Raw genomic sequence first — 17,584 nt, 5'->3', positions numbered from 1 at the left:
TTACAGACCAGCGAGACTCAGACAATCAAGAGAGCTGGTAAACAATTTTAAAGTGTAATAACATACAGGAGAGGTTTGGGCAAATTCCTATGCTGACACCCACGGTGAATGTGCAGGACCACTGTGTTATGTGCTTTATCCTGGGCACATAGCTGACCACTTAATAGCTAAATATGTTTTTATTATATCTGCAAAACCATGCATTACATCTTCGAACACAGCTAGAATGGCTTGCCAAAACACTGAAAGCACCGTCCTCCTTTAAGAAATTCACACTAGTTAAAAACCGCTTTGGTAGTGTGCCTGGTGTGTCCAGACCTTTGTGAAGGGTCTGCCTCGATTGGTGGACCCCCAAGCACAGGGCGTGTCTTGTCATTCATGAAACATGAAACTGTTTGCATGCTGGGTTCACGTGGTGGAAATTTCCACTATCTGCTGTTAAATGCTGAGGATATCCCCTCTGAAATTACAATTCTCTGTTGCTCTCGTTACTTGATTCACAATGCAATTTAAAGGTGGGTTTGATTTACTTTAAAAAAAACTGTTTATTAATTAAAAAAGCATCCGCATTGTTTAATTCTCCAATGTGTTGTAATAAAATCCAAATGGTTTCAGACTGAGTTGTGTATTTTAAGCGGGAGACGGGTTTGACTCTTTTTTTGTTTCTGGACCCACTGCTGCTTAGAAATTAAGAAGTGGTTTAAAATGCAAGCGGGTATTTATAAACGATTGCAAAATGTGCAGTTAAAGTCACGGTGAACTTAAATGAGTGAATGTGTACGTTGGCAAAGGAAGAATTATTGTCAATATTGTATATGGGTTGTGGTTTTTAAAAAGGGGTAAAGGGGAATTATCGTTGTACAACCAGAGCGCTTTGATTCACTTTCTGCACATCCTATGCCATGTGTATCTGTGTGAAATGCGTTTGAATCGTGTTGCATTCTTCACGGTGTCTGAAGAAAACCCCTTTGTATTGATCTCCGCCAAAGCAGTTTTACTTGAGAAATGTTGCCGCACTGTAATCGCACTGTTGCCTTTGTTACACGCGTGATGATTGAGCATTTTTTTTTACCCAATTTTCTGGTACTCTTCTGCCCGAGTGAGAACTGTATATTGTATCATGTGGGAGAGGCTCTGTTGTGTGGAGGTTGCTTTTTTTTAAAAAAGTCCAAGGGCTGTCTGCTGAGGGCGTGGTTATCAATGTTGCATTTTGCATTAATTTAATAGTGGATGCGGCTGTCTGTTACAGAAAACTGCAATGTGATTCTATTCCCCCCCCCCCCCCCCCCCCATTAATGTTTATCGATGTCATCCAACAACCTGCTTCCTGGCAGCTAACCTCGGGGCGAGGCGGCGTTCCCCACCGCAGGTTGCCGGATATAACGCTGTGCTGGTGTGGTCACTGTAGCACAGGGCGGAGGCGAGAGGCTGCCCCACGAACAGGGACGTCCTCTCGATGGATGTTCCTGCCTGCAGCGGTCAAAGAGGGCTAAAAGTGCAAAACCCACAGGGAGAGGATTGTTAAGCCATCTGCACTCTCCCGGATAAGCAAAGCTTATCATCCAAGCTTTCAGATCCCTTCCCTTACCACCGCTCCCCCTTCTCCGGGTCTTTCTGGCTCCCCCGTCACCTCCGAGTGCACTTGCACCATCCTTGGAAGCCGTCAAAGGTTTAAGATCCATCAGTCCTTCCCCTAAACCTCTCCACCTCGCTTTCCCCCTTTAAGATACTCTTTCAAGCCTATCTCTTTGATCAAACTTTCTGTCACTTGCCCTGATATATTTCAATGACAATCTGGATTGCTGGAAATCTGAAATAAAAACAGAAAATATTCCGCTTCTGTGGAAAGAGAAACAGAATTAACATTTCAGGTCCACACCGTTTGGTTGGAACACAGGTGTCGCACCTGAAACATTCACCTCCGTTTCTCTCTCCATGGATACTGCCTGACATGCTGAGTATTTCTACTGTCTTGTTTCTGCTAACGTGTCTCAGCGTCAACTTCAGTCTGATGATCGGCCTTGGGAAGTTTTGTTCTCTGAAACGCGTGATAATAGTGCAAGTTGTTGCTGCCGTCACCCACTGACCCCTGAGATTCCTGATCACTGAGTCGACACTGGCTGATGCTTCTGCAATGCAGGAGATGCGAGGAAAGCCAAGGAGGCCGTGAGCAAGCTCTCTGCCCCTCGTTTCCTGTACCACTCCCAACCCACTTCCACAACCCACCTGCAGCCAAAGTGAGCTCAGGTTCTTCTCCTCTGGTTCCTGGCATTGAGTTAATTCATGGAGTCAGCACAGAAATGGATCTTCAACCCAATGCATCCATGCTGACCATGATGCCTCTCTATAGTAATCCCATCTGTCTGCATTAGGCCCATATCCCTCTACTCTTTTCCTATCAATCACCTGTCCAAATAGCTTTTAAACATTGTAATTAATATCTACCTCCTCTGATAGCTTGTTTCATATAACCACCACCCTCTGTGTGGAAAAACCTGCCCTTCAGAACTCCTTTTACATTTTTTTCCCCTCACCTTAAACCTTCCCCCTCCAGTTTTAGACTCCCTGGGGGGAAAAAAGACTCTTACTACCTACACCCTGTGTAATCTTATAAACCTTGATAAGTTCACCTCACAGCCTCGTATGCTCCAGTGAGAACAAACTGAACCGATCAAACCTTGCCTCATAACTAAAGCCCTCCATTCCAGACAACATTCTGGTGAATCTCTTCTCCACTCTGTCCAATGCTACCAAATCCTTCCTGTAATGTGGTGACCAGAACTGTAAACATAACTCCCAAGTGTAGCCTAACCAATGCTTTGTACAGCTGCAACATGACATCCCAACTCTTGTACTCAATTACTCAGCCTATGAAGGCAAGCATTGCCAAATGCTGCCTTTGCTACCCTATCCACCCTGTGTTGTCATTTTCAGGGAACTATGAACTTGCACTTCATGGTCTCCCTGTGCATCAACACTCCTAAAAGATCCCTGCCATTTACTGTTTACGTCCTGCCAGTATTTGTCATCCCAAAGTGCATTACTTCACACTTGCCTGGATTAAATACCATCTGCCACTACTCCACCCACGTTTCCAGCTGATCAATATCCATCTGTGTCCTTAGACAACCTTCACCATCTACAATTCCACCAATTTTCATGGTGTCAGCAAAATTGTTAATTAGACCATCTGCATTCTTATCCAAGTCATTTATATATAGTATATATATATAAAACAATCTCGTATAAATTCATAGCCTCAGATAAATTTACTGCATAGGAGTCCACTCAGCCCATTGCTCCATGGTAATCAAAAAGGAGTTATCAAAGCTGATCCCACTTCCCTGCTCATGGCCAGCCAGTTCCAGGGCTTGTATGCACTCCGCCTTGTGAGTCTCCAACTTGATGGCCTCAACATCGATTTCTCTAATTTCCGGTAACCCCACCCCTTCTTTTCTTCTCCCAACCCCACCCTCCTTTGTCTTCCCTTATTCCTATGTCTCCCTTCCCCCACCTTGATGACCTGCCCATCTCCTCTCCTCTCCTCCCCTCCGCCATCCTTATTCCATGGTCCACTGACCTCTCCTACCGGATTCCTTCTCCTTCAGCCCTTTGCCTCTTCTACCTATCGCCTCTGATTATTACATCTTCCCCTTTCCCCTCACCTGGACTCGCCTATCACCTGCCTGCGGGCGCTCATCCCCCTCCCCCCACCTTCTTATTCTGGCTTCTGCCCTTTTCCTTTCCAGTCCTGATGAAGGGTCTCGGCCCGAAACATCGACTGTTTATTTCCCTCCATGGATACTGCCTGACCTGCTGAGTTCCTCCAGCACTTTTTGTGTGTTGTTCCCGATTCCAGCATCTGCAGAATTTCTTGTGTCTCCTTGTTGCACTCGTAGCTGTCTTTCAAATGAGGTAAGAAATTTCTGCCTCCATTGCCCTTTCAGGCAGTGAGTTACAAACTCTCACCAATCTTTCCACATGCCCTCTCTCTTATATTTGTCAGTGACCTTCATGTCCTTCAACGATTGACCTCTCTGCTAAGGGAATAGGTCCTCCCTGGTCATCCTGTCCAGGGCCCTCATAATTTTATACACCTCAGATCCCTCATTCTCCTTTGTTCCAAAGAAAACCATTCCAGCCCAGCGTCACCTCATAAATGTAATTTTCCAGATCTGGCAACATCCTCATAAGTCTCTGCACTAACTCTCATGCTGTCACCTATCTCTATAAGGTGGTAATTAGACTAAACACGGCATAACTGTCTAAGTCTCTCATTTTTATACATTGCAATCAAATCTCCTCTCACTCTTCTTGCTAGTTCCTTGTTTAACAGTTATCGACTGCATATCCACTGTGCATTTACCAGTGTAAATTCAGGCCTTCTGATACCAACAATGCAATGTCCCCCTTTCTTTCCTTAGTGTTATTTCTTTTCTCCTTTTGGGCAGATTACAAATTGAACCAGATTATAGTTATATTTTTCATGTCTTGAGTTAAATAAAAGGAGCAATTGTTTTCCCCTTCTGCCAGGTACCTTTCCCCTCCACTGGAATCTGACCACATAATTAGCTCTTCATTATATTAGTGGAAAAGTGCTGCCTTGTTGCTATTGCACTCATTGAGATGAGATGCATCCAAATCTGTCTGATTGCAGTTGGATATAAAAGGTCCCATAGCACAATGTATGCAAGACTAGTAATATTCCTGGTCTTTCCTGACTAATATTTTTCTCCTATGCAAAGCAGATTAAATTAGTTATTTGTGCTGTTGGTCAGGCTTGCTGTGTGAAAGTTGTTTGCCATATTTGCCTATATAATTTTACTTTCAAAATGATTTGTCATATCTTTGGAATTTGAATGGTGACCTCTTCCTCATTCTCATGTTTTGCACAGTGTTGACGCTGCCTGTCAACATGATGAAATCCCTCATTGTTCCCCAGCACTCATTGGCTGCTATACCTTGTTCGCCCATTGTACTTCACTCCTGGTAGTTGGTTCATTAACCTCAAAGAAAGTGACTAAGAAGAAGGAGTACCCAGGGTGGCAGTTATCATAGTGTTGTGGTTCTTCCTGAAGGATGCTATCCCCATAAGTAGCCAATTGCCAAACACATCAATATAACAATACTCTTGGCATTCAGGGAATGGCACATTTGATTCCAAATCCTGTCAGGGATGAGAATTGCATGGTAAACGTCACGTGGGCTTGAAATAAAAGCTGGTGTCTTGAGTAATGCATTAGAATGTCTCTGGAACTGGAACTCAATAAGATTCTGTGCTCTTCCAGAGGGAATGGAAAAGTGAAATATCAATTTGAATTGTGTTTTAATTTAACTGTGAACAAAAATAATATATATCACGGAAAAGATTCACCTTTGGATACTAGTGCTAAATGCATGCATGGATATTGGCAGTGATTTGTACTCACCCCTTCACATTCATTTCTGTTAATTTCAGTTGACCAGTGGGAACTAAGTGTGTGGAAATGATACACCTGGAGACCAGAGGCAAAGATTTTCCCCTGCTCTATGATGCATGTTTCCTTTGGACCAGCTATCCTGAGGCTTCTATGTAGGGGCAAAGCTATCTTAGTGCAATAATTCAAATGCAGGATTAAAATAGGCATGTGTGGAATGCTATTGAAATGTTTAAGTATCTCCAATGTAAAGCTCTATATCATTACCTGCCATTGTCCTGTATGCCACTCAATTCTCCCAGTTGTCTTTGCCACTGACGGACTAAATTACTTAAATGCTCTCCCAAATGGCTTCTAATACTATACCTTTCACTATCTCTAGCTCACTGACAATTCTGCTCGTTCTCCAACCCCAAGTCTTGCTCTACTAAAACTCACCTTGTCCTTGGACTACATTAATATCCATTTCCACAAATTTAACACTATTGCACTTTTCACATTCTTTATGAACTAGCTTCTCTCTCCATAACATTCCATAGCCAATAGCTTTGGCCCACCTGTGGTTTCATGATTTCAGTTGTGCAAGTCCTCCTCTCTGGAGAAACTCTCTTGAACTCCTTTTAGTCACTTCCTAAACCCAAAGTTTATGTTCACCTGGATTATTCTTAACCTTTCCTTTGATGCTTTTATGACATTTTATTTCCTGTTAAGGGCCCCTTATTCATGAAAATTGCAGTTGCTTTATTTTCTAATTGTTACAAAGAATCTTGGATTTGTAGGTGAGATATGAACTTTTGAATGAAATATTAAAATATTTTTGGTACAATAGGATATTGATTCTCCAGTACAATGCAGGGCTGAATATCAAAGCATGACTCTGGCCCTCTCTGATTTCTGGGTTATGAATTTGGTTGGGAATGCAGGCTAGAGAATGGGAAAATTGGGGGCAAACTACCCTGGTGGTCATTGTTTCACGTTCATCGAACTGGATTAGTGTTGGCACGGGATGTCAAACATAGAGTCACAGAGTTGTACAGCACGGAAACAGGCCCTCCGACCCAACTTGTCCATGCCAACCAAGGTACTTTCTGAGCCTGTCCCATTTGCTTGCATTGGGCCCATATCCCCCTCTAAACCTTTCTTATCCATGTCCAAATGTTTTTTAAACATTGTAATAGTACCCATCTCTTTATTGGTATTGGTTTATTATCGTCACTTGTACTGAGGTACAGTGGAAAAACTTGTCTTGCATACCCATTATACAGGTCAATTCATTACACAGTGCAGTTACATTGAGTTAGTACAGAGTGCATTGAGGTAGTACAGGTAAAAACAATAACAGTACAGAGTAACGTGTCACAGCTACAGAGAAAGTGCTATACCCACCACCCTCTGTGGGAAAACTTGCCTCTCGGATCCCCTTTAAATCTTTCATCTTTCACCTTAAACCTATGCCCTCTAGTTTTAGACTCCCCTACCCTGGGAAAAAGACTGTCCATCCACCTTATCTATGCACCTGATGAATTTATAAGATCACCTCTCAGCCAGAGGAGAAAAGTCCCAGCCTATCTATCCTCTCCTTGTAAATCAAGCCCTCCAATCCCTGCATCATCCTAGTGAACCTTTTCTGCATGCTCTCTAGCTGAATCATATCCTTCCTATAGTATGGCCACCAGAACTGCACACACTATTTCCAGGTGCAGTCTCATCAATGTACAACTATAACATAACGTCCTAAGTCTTGTACTCAATGCCTCGTCCGATGAAGGCAAGCGTGGCGTACACCCTCCTCACCTCCTTGTCTATCTGCATCACCAATTTTAGAGAATGATGTACTTGTAACCCTGGGTGTCTCTGTTCTATAACATTCACCTGTCATTTCTGTGCAAGTCCTACCTTGATGTAACTTCCCAAAATACATCACTTCACACTTACCTGAGTTACATTCCTTCTGCCATTCCATTGCCCACTTTCCTAGTTGATCTAGATCCTACTGTAACCATAGACAACTGTCTTCACACCACACCACCAATCTTGGTATCATCCACAAACTTATTAATCATGCCATCTACATTCTCATCCAAATTGTTAATAGATATGGCAAATAACAGGGGACCCAGCACTGGTCACAGGCCTCCAATCTGAAAAAATAACTCCACTACCACTCTGACTCCTTTACCAATTTTGTATCCAATTGGCTAGCTCACCCTAAATCCGATGTAATCTCGTCTTCTGGGGCAGTTTACCATGTGGGATCTGTTGATGGCTTGCTCAGTGTAGGTAACTTAAATATGTGATCAGTGTAGGTAACTTTTAAAAATAGGTGAAATAGGGTAGTTTTTTTCTGTTCTGTTTTTTTTGTGATGCTGATTTATTAAAGAAATGATATTTATTATATTCTGCACTGAGAATCGAGTTAGTGCTCGATCTGGGCAAAGGACCTTGGCTTTTAAACCTTTTATTTTGTAATGTTTATAAAATGTTTTACATTATAGTTTCTGGATTTAATTTTTTTTTAATGTCCCAGCTTTAACTCAAGATAAGGGGTTAAGGGGACAAGGGTTGGGTTCTGACCCACTACCAATGTTAGACACAAGCCATTCCACAGCAAGAACATCACACAACAAAACAAAACTACTATCTGCCTCAACCCTGTGGTGAGCTGCTTGTGTCAGACAACGGGTATCAGCAGATCATCCTGAGGTGAGGAAGCCCCTGGGTCTGTTTTTTTTAAACAAATGTTCTGCAGGAATCTTTGGCCCAAGCCAACAAGTCTCCTGCCCTTAGATCATGCTGTTTCTTTCAGCATGGTTTGAGGTGTGCTTTTTTTTCTGGGAAGCCTGCTTCCAGTTGCCTGGTGATACTCTCTCTAATGCATTGTCCCTCTGAACAAGAATGGCTTCTGTTCTCATAGAAGAGTTTTGGCAGCCGGTGAGATTACTGGGGGTTGAAGCTGGCACTGAGATTCAATTCTTGTAAATGTCTTTGTCGCTCTGAACATTATTTAAAAAAAAGATATTTGAAGACACTGTTCATTTTTCTTAAAAATAAAACAAAAAACACACACCTCAAACAATTAAATTCATTTAAGCAAATTGAATTACATCAAATAAAATGTACAGATCAACAGAGCATTCAGTTATTTAACTCGCTGTGTCTGTGTGGACCCATCTACCTAAATCTTATTTCTCCTCTTGTATCCCCATCAACTCTCCCCTGATCCTCCTGCCACCCACCTACACCAGAAGCAATTTAAATTTTCCAATTAACCTACAATCTAACATGTGGGAGAAGCGACACAGTCACTGGGAGAAGATATGCCGTGCTGGAGGTCAGAATCGAACCTGGGTCTTTGGAACCGTGAAGCAGCAGCACTAACTGTTGCTCCACCACTCTGAAAAGTGACTTGCACCAAGTTAACTTGGCACTGCCTCAGCGGGCAGATTCTCCAGCCTAAAAGCTATGAAATCTGAGGAGTCGTGGAGTAATACTGCATGGACACGGGCCCTTTGGCCCAAATGGTCCATGCCAACCAAGATTCCCATCTAAACTAGTCCCATTTGCCTGCATTTGGCCTATATCCCTCTAAACCTTTCCTATCCTTATATCTGTCAAAGTACCTGTTAAATCTTATTAATATATCTGCCTCAACCTGCCTCCTCTGGCAGCTCATTCGATATATTCACTGCTCTCTGGGTGAAAAAGTTACCCTTGGGTTCCTATTAAATCTCTCCCCCTCAGCTTAAACTTATGCCCTCTATTTCTTGATTTCCCCAACCATGAGGGAAAAGACTTGTGCATTCATCCTATCCCTCATAAATTTTATACACCTCTATAAGGTCACCCTGTGATAAGAATCGCAAGAATTCTGTGCTTTCTCATTGAACTCCTTGAGGAATCCACCCAGCACACCAAAGCTTTCCTGAGGCTGACACTTTCTAGAATGGATGACGAACTTGAGCCTGAGGCTTGGGAGTCCCGAGCATCCACTCAGTTAACTACTTAAAGACCAACAGATCCAAGTGGATCTGAGGGAATCTCCTGGCTTTTAAGCAGAGGATCACCCAATATCAAATTGCTTTGATTCAGCTGGGATAAGATGGACCGATAATTCCAACAATCAACCATTTGAGGCATTGAGTTCAAGAGTCAGGAAGTTAGGTTGCAGCATTTTTTAAAAAAAATTACTCTGGTTAGGCCACATCTGGAAAATTGCATTCAATTCTGGTCACTCCATTATAGGAAGGATGTGAAAGTTTTGGAGAAGGTGCAGAAATGGTTTACCAGGATGCTGCCTGGATTAGATGACATGTGCCCATGAGGAGAGGTTGGACAAACTTGGGTTGTTCTCTCTGGAGCAGTGGAGGCTGAGGGGGATACCTGATAGAAGTTTATAAGATTGAGAGGCATAAATAGAGTAGACCACTGGTATCTTTTTCCCAGAGTCGAGATGTCTAATACTAGAGGGCAGGCATTTAAGGTGAAAGGGGGTAAGTTCAAAGGAGATGTGTGGGACAAGTTTTTTTTTTACAGAGAATGTGGTGGGTGCCTGGATTGCACCGCCAGGGTTGGTAGTGGAGGCAAATACAGTAGAGGCGTTTAAGAGGCTCTTAGCTGGGCACATGAATATGGAGGGATATGGACCATGTGTAGGCAGAAGGGACCAGTTTAGTAGACGTTTAATTACTAGTTTAATTCAGCACAACATCATGGGCTGAAGGGCCTGTTCCTGTGCTGTATTGTTCAATGTTCTACTCAGCATATGAACAAAATTTATTAATGAAAAAAGTCTTCAGAGGACTCGAGGGCTTCAGTTCAGAGGACTTCGGAGCAGCTGAGTTTTTTCTGTTTATCACTTTTATTAGTGTTTTAAGTATAAGGGTTAGATTTTTATAACTTTCCTTAGTAAATGTTTTAAAAGTTTTTTCTAACTAGTTGAGTGGGGGCTGGACTGCGCAGGCGCGGTGCGGGCAGCTTGAAAAAGCAAACAGCCTATAGAGCAGGCAGCGTCGGAGCGGGCAGCTGAGTGAGTGGGAGCAGAGTGTTCTGGGCTTTGGCTCAAGGGGCTTCGGTGTGAAGGGGCAAGGAGGGTAAGTAGCTGGTAAGTAGGTAAAGGTAAGGTTTACCTGTTGTCTATTATAGATTTGTAGGTGGGATTAACTAGGGGGAAAGAAAAATAAGGTAGTCAGATGGAGGACATGGTCATATGCTGCAGCTGTTTGATGTGAGAACTCGTGGACCTTGCTGTGGTCCACGATGGCCACATCTGCAGTAAGTGCTTGAAGCTGGAGGAACTTCAGCTCAGAGTTGATGAGCTGGAGTCACAGCTACAAACACTGTGCAGCATAAGGGAGGGAGAGAGTTATGTAGACACAGTCCATCAGGAGGCAGTCAGCCCCCTTAGAGCAGGTACATCTGAGGTTCAGGATGCAGATAGAATGGTGACTGTCAGGGGAGGGAAGAGGAAGAAGAAGTCAGGCAGGCAGACAGAGCAGGGAACCCTGGAGGCTGTTCCCCTCAGAAACAGGTTTTCCGCCTTGGAGGCTGTTGAGGGGGATGACCTGCAGGGGCCTAGCTGCAGTAACCAGGTCTCTGGCACTGGGACTGGTACTGTTGCTCAGAAGGGAAGGGTGGGAAAGAGACATGCGGTAGTGATAGGGGACTCGATAGGGAAACAGATAGGAGGTTCTGTGGCAGTGAGCCTAAATCCCGGATGGTATGTTGCCTCCCAGGTGCCAGGGTCCGGGATGTCACTGATCGGGTCCACAGGATTCTTGAGCGGGAGGGAGAGCAGCCAGAAGTTGTGGTCCATGTTGGCACCAACGACATAGGTAGGAAGGGGAATGAGGTCCTGAAGAGCGAGTTCAGGGAGCTAGGCAGAAGACTGAGGAACAGGACCTCAAGGGTAGCAATCTCGGGATTGCTGCAGGTGCCACGCAATAGTGAAGGCAGGAATAGGAGGAGGTGGCAGATAAATGTGTGGCTGAGAAGTTGGTGCAGGAGGGAGGGTTTTAGATTTCTGGATCACTGGGATCTCTTCTCGGGAAGGTGGGACCTGTACAGAGAGGACGGGTTACACCCGAACCAGAAGGGGGCCAATATCCTTGCGGCTAGGTTTGCTAGGGTGGTTCAGGAGGGTTTAAACTAGTTTGTGAGGGGGAAGAGAACCAGAGGAGTAGGTCAGAGGAAGAAAGGAATGGGGAAAAGTTAGATCAAACAGGTAGAGAGGCTTTGGGGAAGGAGAAGCAGAATACAGGCTATAAAAGTAGTAAGGTAGATGGACTGAAGTGTGTTTACTGAAATGAAAGAAGTGTCAGAAATAAGGGAGATGAACTGAGGGCTTGGATAAGTATGGGGGACTATGATATTGTGGCTATTACTGAGACGTGGCTGACGTCAGAGCAGGAGTGGATATTGAATATTCCTGGTTTTCGGTGTTTTAAGAGGGATAGGGAAGGGGGGATAAGAGGAGGAGGGGTGGCAATACTGGTCAGGGACACTGTTACGGCTGTGGAAAGGATGGATGTTGTAGAAGGATCATCTCTAGACTCTCTATGGGTGGAAGTAAGGAACAAGAAAGGAGCAGTTACTCTACTAGGAGTATTCTATAGGCCCCCCGGTAGCAGTAGAGATATAGAGGAGCAGATTGGCAGGCAGTGTATGGAAAGAAGCAAAAATAACAGGGTTGTTATAATGGGAGACTTCAACTTCCCAAATATACACTGGAACCTGCTTAGTGCCAAAGGTTTAGATGGGACGGAATTTGTTAAATGTGTCCAGGAGGGATTCCTGATGCAGTATGTTGACAGGCCAACTAGAGGGAATGCCATGCTAGATCTAGTTTTAGGAAATGTACCTGGACAAGTGAAGGATCTATTGGTGGGTGAGCATTTGGGGGACAGTGACCATTGCTCCATAACCTTTAAAATTGTCATGGACAGGGACAGGTGCAGAGAGGACAAGAAGATATTTAATTGGGGAAGGGCGAACTATGAGGCTATAAGGAGAGAACTTGGGAGTGTAAAGTGGGATGTCCTTTCTTAAGGGAAATGTACCATGGAGATGTGGTCGATGTTCAGGGATCTTATGCAGGATGTTAGGGATAAATATGTCCCGGTGAGGCAGAGAAGGAATGGCAGGGTGAAGGAGCCGTGGGTGACGAGAGAGGTTGAACGACTAGTTAGGGAGAAGAAGGTAGCGTACATAAGGTATAAGCAGCAAAGTTCAGACAGGGCCCATGAGGAATATAGAGTAGTGAGGAAGCTACTTAAGAAAGGGCTGAGGAGAGCTAGAAGGGGACATGAAAAGGCATTGGCTAGTAAGGTTAAGGAAAATCCCAAGGCCTTTTTCACCTACGTGAAGGGTAGGAGGGTGGCTAGGGTAAGGGTAGGTCCGATTAAAGACAAAGGTGGGAGAATGTGCCTGGAGGTGGCGGAAGTGGGAGAAGTTCTCAATGAATACTTCTCTTCAGTATTCACCAAGGAGAGGGGTCTTGATGACGCGGAAGGGAGTGCTGGTAAGGGTAATGTTCTCGAGGTTGTAGATATCAAGAGAGAGGATGTGTTGAAGTTGTTAAATAATATCAAGACGGATAAATCTCCGGGTCCTGACAAGATTTTCCCCAGGCTGCTTCGAGAGGCGAGGGAGGAGATTGCTGAACCGCTGGTAAGGATCTTTGAGTCCTCGTTGTCCACGGGGATGGTGCAGGAGGATTGGAGGGTGGCGAATGTTGTCCCCTTGTTCAAAAAAGGTAGTAGGGATAGTCCAGGGAATTATAGACCGGTGAGTCTCACGTCTGTGGTGGGTAAGCTGTTAGAAAGGATTCTAAGGGATAGGATCTATGAACACCTGGAGAATCATGGACTGATTAGGGACAGCCAGCATGGCTTTGTGAAGGGAAGATCTTGCCTCACAAGCCTGATAGAGTTCTTTGAGGAGGTGACCAGGAAGATTGATGAGGGTAGTGCGGTGGATGTGGTCTATATGGATTTTAGTAAGGCGTTTGATAAGGTACCTCATGGTAGGCTTCTTCAGAAGGTCAGAGGCCAAGGGATCCAGGGAAGCTTGGCTGTGTGGATTAGGAATTGGCTTGCCTGTAGAAAGCAGAGGGCTGTGGTGGAAGGAGTGCCCTCAGATTGGAGGGCAGTGACTAGTGGTGTCCCGCAGGGATCGGTTCTGGGACCTCTACTTTTTGTGATATTTATAGATGACTTAGATGAGGGGGTGGAAGGCTGGGTTAGTAAGTTTGCGGACGACACTAAGATAGGCGGTGTTGTGGATAGTGTGGAGGGCTGTCGGAACTTACAGAGGGATATTGATAGGATGCAGAGCTGGGCTGACAAGTGGCAGATAGAGTTCAATCCGGAGAAGTGTGAGGTGGTACACTTTGGAAGGACAAACTCCAGGGCAGAGTACAGAGTAAATGGCAAGGTACTTGGCAGTGTAGAGGAGCAGAGGGATCTGGGGGTTCATATTCACAGTTCACTGAAAGTTGCCTCACAGGTGGATAGAGCAGTTAAGAAGGCCTATGGGATGTTAGCTTTCATAAGTCGTGGGATTGAGTTTAAGAGCCGCAAAGTGATGATGCAGCTTTACAAAACTAGTTTTGGTTGCCGCATTATGGTAAGGATGTGGTGGCATTGGAGAGGGTGCAGAGGAGATTTGCCAGGATGCTGCCTGGATTAGAGCGTATGGAATATGAGGAGAGGCTTAAGGTGCTAGGGCTTTATTCACTGGAAAGGAGGAGGATGAGAGGAGACGTGATAGAGGTATATAAAATATTGAGAGGAATAGATAGACAGTCAGCGCCTCCTTCCCAGGGCACCAATGCTCAAGACAAGAGGGCATGGCTTTAAGGTTATGGGTGGGAGGTTCAGGGCAGATGTCAGGGGGAGGTTTTTCACCCAGAGAGTGGTTGGTGCATGGAATGCACTGCCTGGGATGGTGGTGGAGGCAGATACATTGGACAGGTTCAAGATTTTGTTGGATAGGCATATGGACAAATGTGAGATAGAGGGATATGAGGGAGGAAAGGGTTAGATAGTGTGAGGGTGGTTTGATGGACGGCACAACATGGTGGGCCGAAGGGCGTGTTTTGTGCTGTATAGTTCTATGGTACTACTCTTTCAAACTTTATTTGAATGTTCCAGAGTTTAGCTTCTGAACAGTGGAAAATGGGTAATCTTCTTCAAACTTCAATAAAGGATTTCACTAAGCTTACCCCTTTAGTTACAAAGTTTGATCAAGTTTTAAGCACAGTTCTAATTTTAACTGCAGCAATTATTTTGCAGAGCATGCTATAATTTTCACAAATGTTGGTTACAATGTGTAGTTTAGGAGATGTTTTAAAGAGGAAACCCTTCTGATGGATTTATTATTGAAAAGCATATTTGGATGCCTTTGTGTTGACAGACAGAAGTTACCTTGATTTTCTTTGTTCTTCCTTTCCAATAGTTTTGTACAAATTATGACCTTTTATTAATTTCCTGCTTTGTTCTTCAGCGTAAATTGTAAAGGAAAATGTTAAATTGTTTTCCTGTTTAGGAGATGAATTTCCTTCTGTGACATCAGAACCTGCCACAATGCTGTACAGACACTGAAATACTATTGAATTATAGAAGCATAGTTATTATTGTAATATAGGAAATGGACAGCCAGTTTCCTGTTAACAGCAGTATGATAACATGCACATAATGTGTTTTATTTGTGATGTTGATTGAGGGATATATGCCAGGACTGTGAGAATTATTTCAAATACAAAACATTGCTGAGCCACATTCTTAAATCATTGTGGACATTGTTGTAAAGGCATTTCCATAGTGTCATTGCATAGACTTTCAGGATTTAGTCCCATTGACAATGAAGGAACAACAATGTATTTCCAAGTAAACACTGGTCAGGGGTGTAAGTTGGAGGGGAACTTGCAGGTGGTGGTTCCCCTGTAGCTGTTCTTGGTGGTAGAGGGTCCATTTTTGGGCAAAGATATTGGAATAGCCAAGGCATGTAACAGCAGATGGCACATTCTACAGCTACAGAATGCCACTGGTGGGTGTATATTTTTGATCCAGTCTTTATCCATGGAAAACACTAAAATGATATTCGTGCAGGAAGGAATCCGCTCTTGGGAGAAGCTGGCTGGCACAGTGCTAGATGCAACTTAATGAATAAATGAGGGGATAAATATGTTTATTTACTGCAGAAATGAATCACCAGTTTACTAGCAGAATGTTTGGAAACTGGGTGAAAGGTGATTGGAATGCATGGAATTTGCAACCTGCTTGTAAAATAGTTTAATGTTGATTGATGCTTTGTTTCCTTGACTATCTGTTCAAGTGACTAAACCTGTTTGAAGTAGTGACCTTGTCAGATTGCATGTAACAAAAATCTAAATCAAAATAATCTGTAAATTGCAATCAAGTTAAGGTGACTATAACGTTTTTAACTATGTTGTCAAAATACAGAGTGTGTCTAGAAGTTGATTAGACAAGCCCTGGAGTAGCGAGGAGGCATGAGTATATTGGGACAATGAGCTGGATGATTGTCAGGGACTATAGTCGAGAGTGTATGACTGCAGCCCACCTTTTGGCATAAGCACTTATTCCCATCGCTAGCACATAATGACTGCGATGTCTACCATCTGTAAAGTGTTCTGCAGTTACTCACCTAAGTACTCTTTCCAGTGAGACCAAGTGTAGATTGGTGACCATTTTGCAGAGCACCTGTGCTCAGTCTGCAACAGGCGTTGTGAGCTTCTGGTTGCATGTCAGTTCAACTCTCCTTCCTACTCCCACACCGACCTGTCTGTCCTTGGCTTCACTGTGGCAGCGGAGAAGGCCAAGCACAACCTAGAAGAACAACACTCCGCGTTCTGCTTGGGTAGCCTACACCACAATGGTATGAACATTGACTTTTTTCCAATTTCAGGTAACCCACTCCCCCGTGTTCCTTTCCCACTTGACCAACCAGGGTCTCTCCCCTTTGTTCACCTTTTCTATCTCTCCCTCATTATCTAGACTTATCACCCTCCCCTCACCTGGTTCCAAGTGGGAATGTCTCCTTTGGAATGGGGTGGGGGTGCGGTGGGATATGTCTGGTGGTGGAAACAAAGGTAGTGGAAATTACTGACCTGTTGAATGTGGAGACTTGTGGAGTGGAAGGAGAGTGGGTGAGAGCAGCTGTGGGAAATGGAGGGGAAGCCACGGTTAATGCAGAGGGAAGACATCTTGGAAGTACTGGTGTCGAAAAGACTCATCATCAAAACAGAGACAGTGGAGAAGAAGAAACTGGGAGGGTGGGATGGGGTACTTACAGGAAGCAGAAAATAATCAATGTTAATGTCGTGAGATGCAGAAAGTGATCATGCAGACGCAGCAAGCAGCAAGGAAGGGAGTTTGAGAATAAAAGTAAATAAATCTTGCTGAGCTTCTGCTGGTGAGACTTCAGTATTGTGTGTACAGTAGTTTCAGTCTTTGTTCCAAGAGGATATACTTGCCTTGGAATTTAGTGTATTGTGGATTTATTAGTTAGATTCCTGAAATGAGAGGATTGTCCTTTGAGGAGAGAGGGGCCTTGCACACTGAAATTCAGAAGGAACAGAGGTGATCTCATTGAGAGATTAAAATATTCCAAGAGGGATTGACAGGGTGGATGCCAATTAGTTGTTTTCTACGGCTGGGGCGTCTAAATATCCAGAAAGTGCGGCATAATCACCGAACAAGTTGTCTGACATTCAGGACTGAGATGCATTTATAAGCTGCTGCAAGTCTTTACCTCAGAGGGAAAGTATGTTCAATATTTGAGTATATTTGAGGCTGAATGATTTTGGGCGTTGATGGAAAATCAGAGGAGATAGGAATAGATGAGGAAGTGGATGAGGCATAGGATCAGCACAGGAATTTTAATGCGTCTGCTTTTGGAAGTGCACCACACACACATTGTACACATGCCAACATACATGCATATAAAGTGCTAACAACAATTTCAATGAAATTCCATGTGCCACAAACCCATCAGAAATAACATATCCCCACCATCTGTATGTTATTGCTGTTGGGTTAAGACCATTCATTCTATGAGAAGTAGCAATTGATGAATGTGATGGCTGACCTGTTAGAAGTCCACAGAGGGTGTACTTATTTTAGCAAAAACCATCTCCAATTATTGCAACA

The 17,584-nt window shown here is 43.9% G+C and overlaps 1 protein-coding gene across 1 annotated transcript in view; it reads left to right on the top strand.

The window, feature by feature from the left end:
• Positions 1-425: 425 nt before the first annotated feature.
• Positions 426-17,584, top strand: part of slc38a4 (solute carrier family 38 member 4) — an 84,719-nt gene continuing 67,560 nt past the window's right edge. Inside the window, exon 1 of the mRNA XM_052030018.1 lies at positions 426-515. The gene's annotated coding sequence lies outside the window, so the exon portion shown is untranslated. The remainder of the gene's footprint in view (positions 516-17,584) is intronic.

This window comes from Pristis pectinata, chromosome 15 (genome assembly GCF_009764475.1).
Source record: "Pristis pectinata isolate sPriPec2 chromosome 15, sPriPec2.1.pri, whole genome shotgun sequence".
NCBI lineage: Eukaryota > Metazoa > Chordata > Chondrichthyes > Rhinopristiformes > Pristidae > Pristis > Pristis pectinata.
Note: the sequence above shows the minus strand (reverse complement) of the source record. Positions and strands in the feature narration are given on the sequence as shown.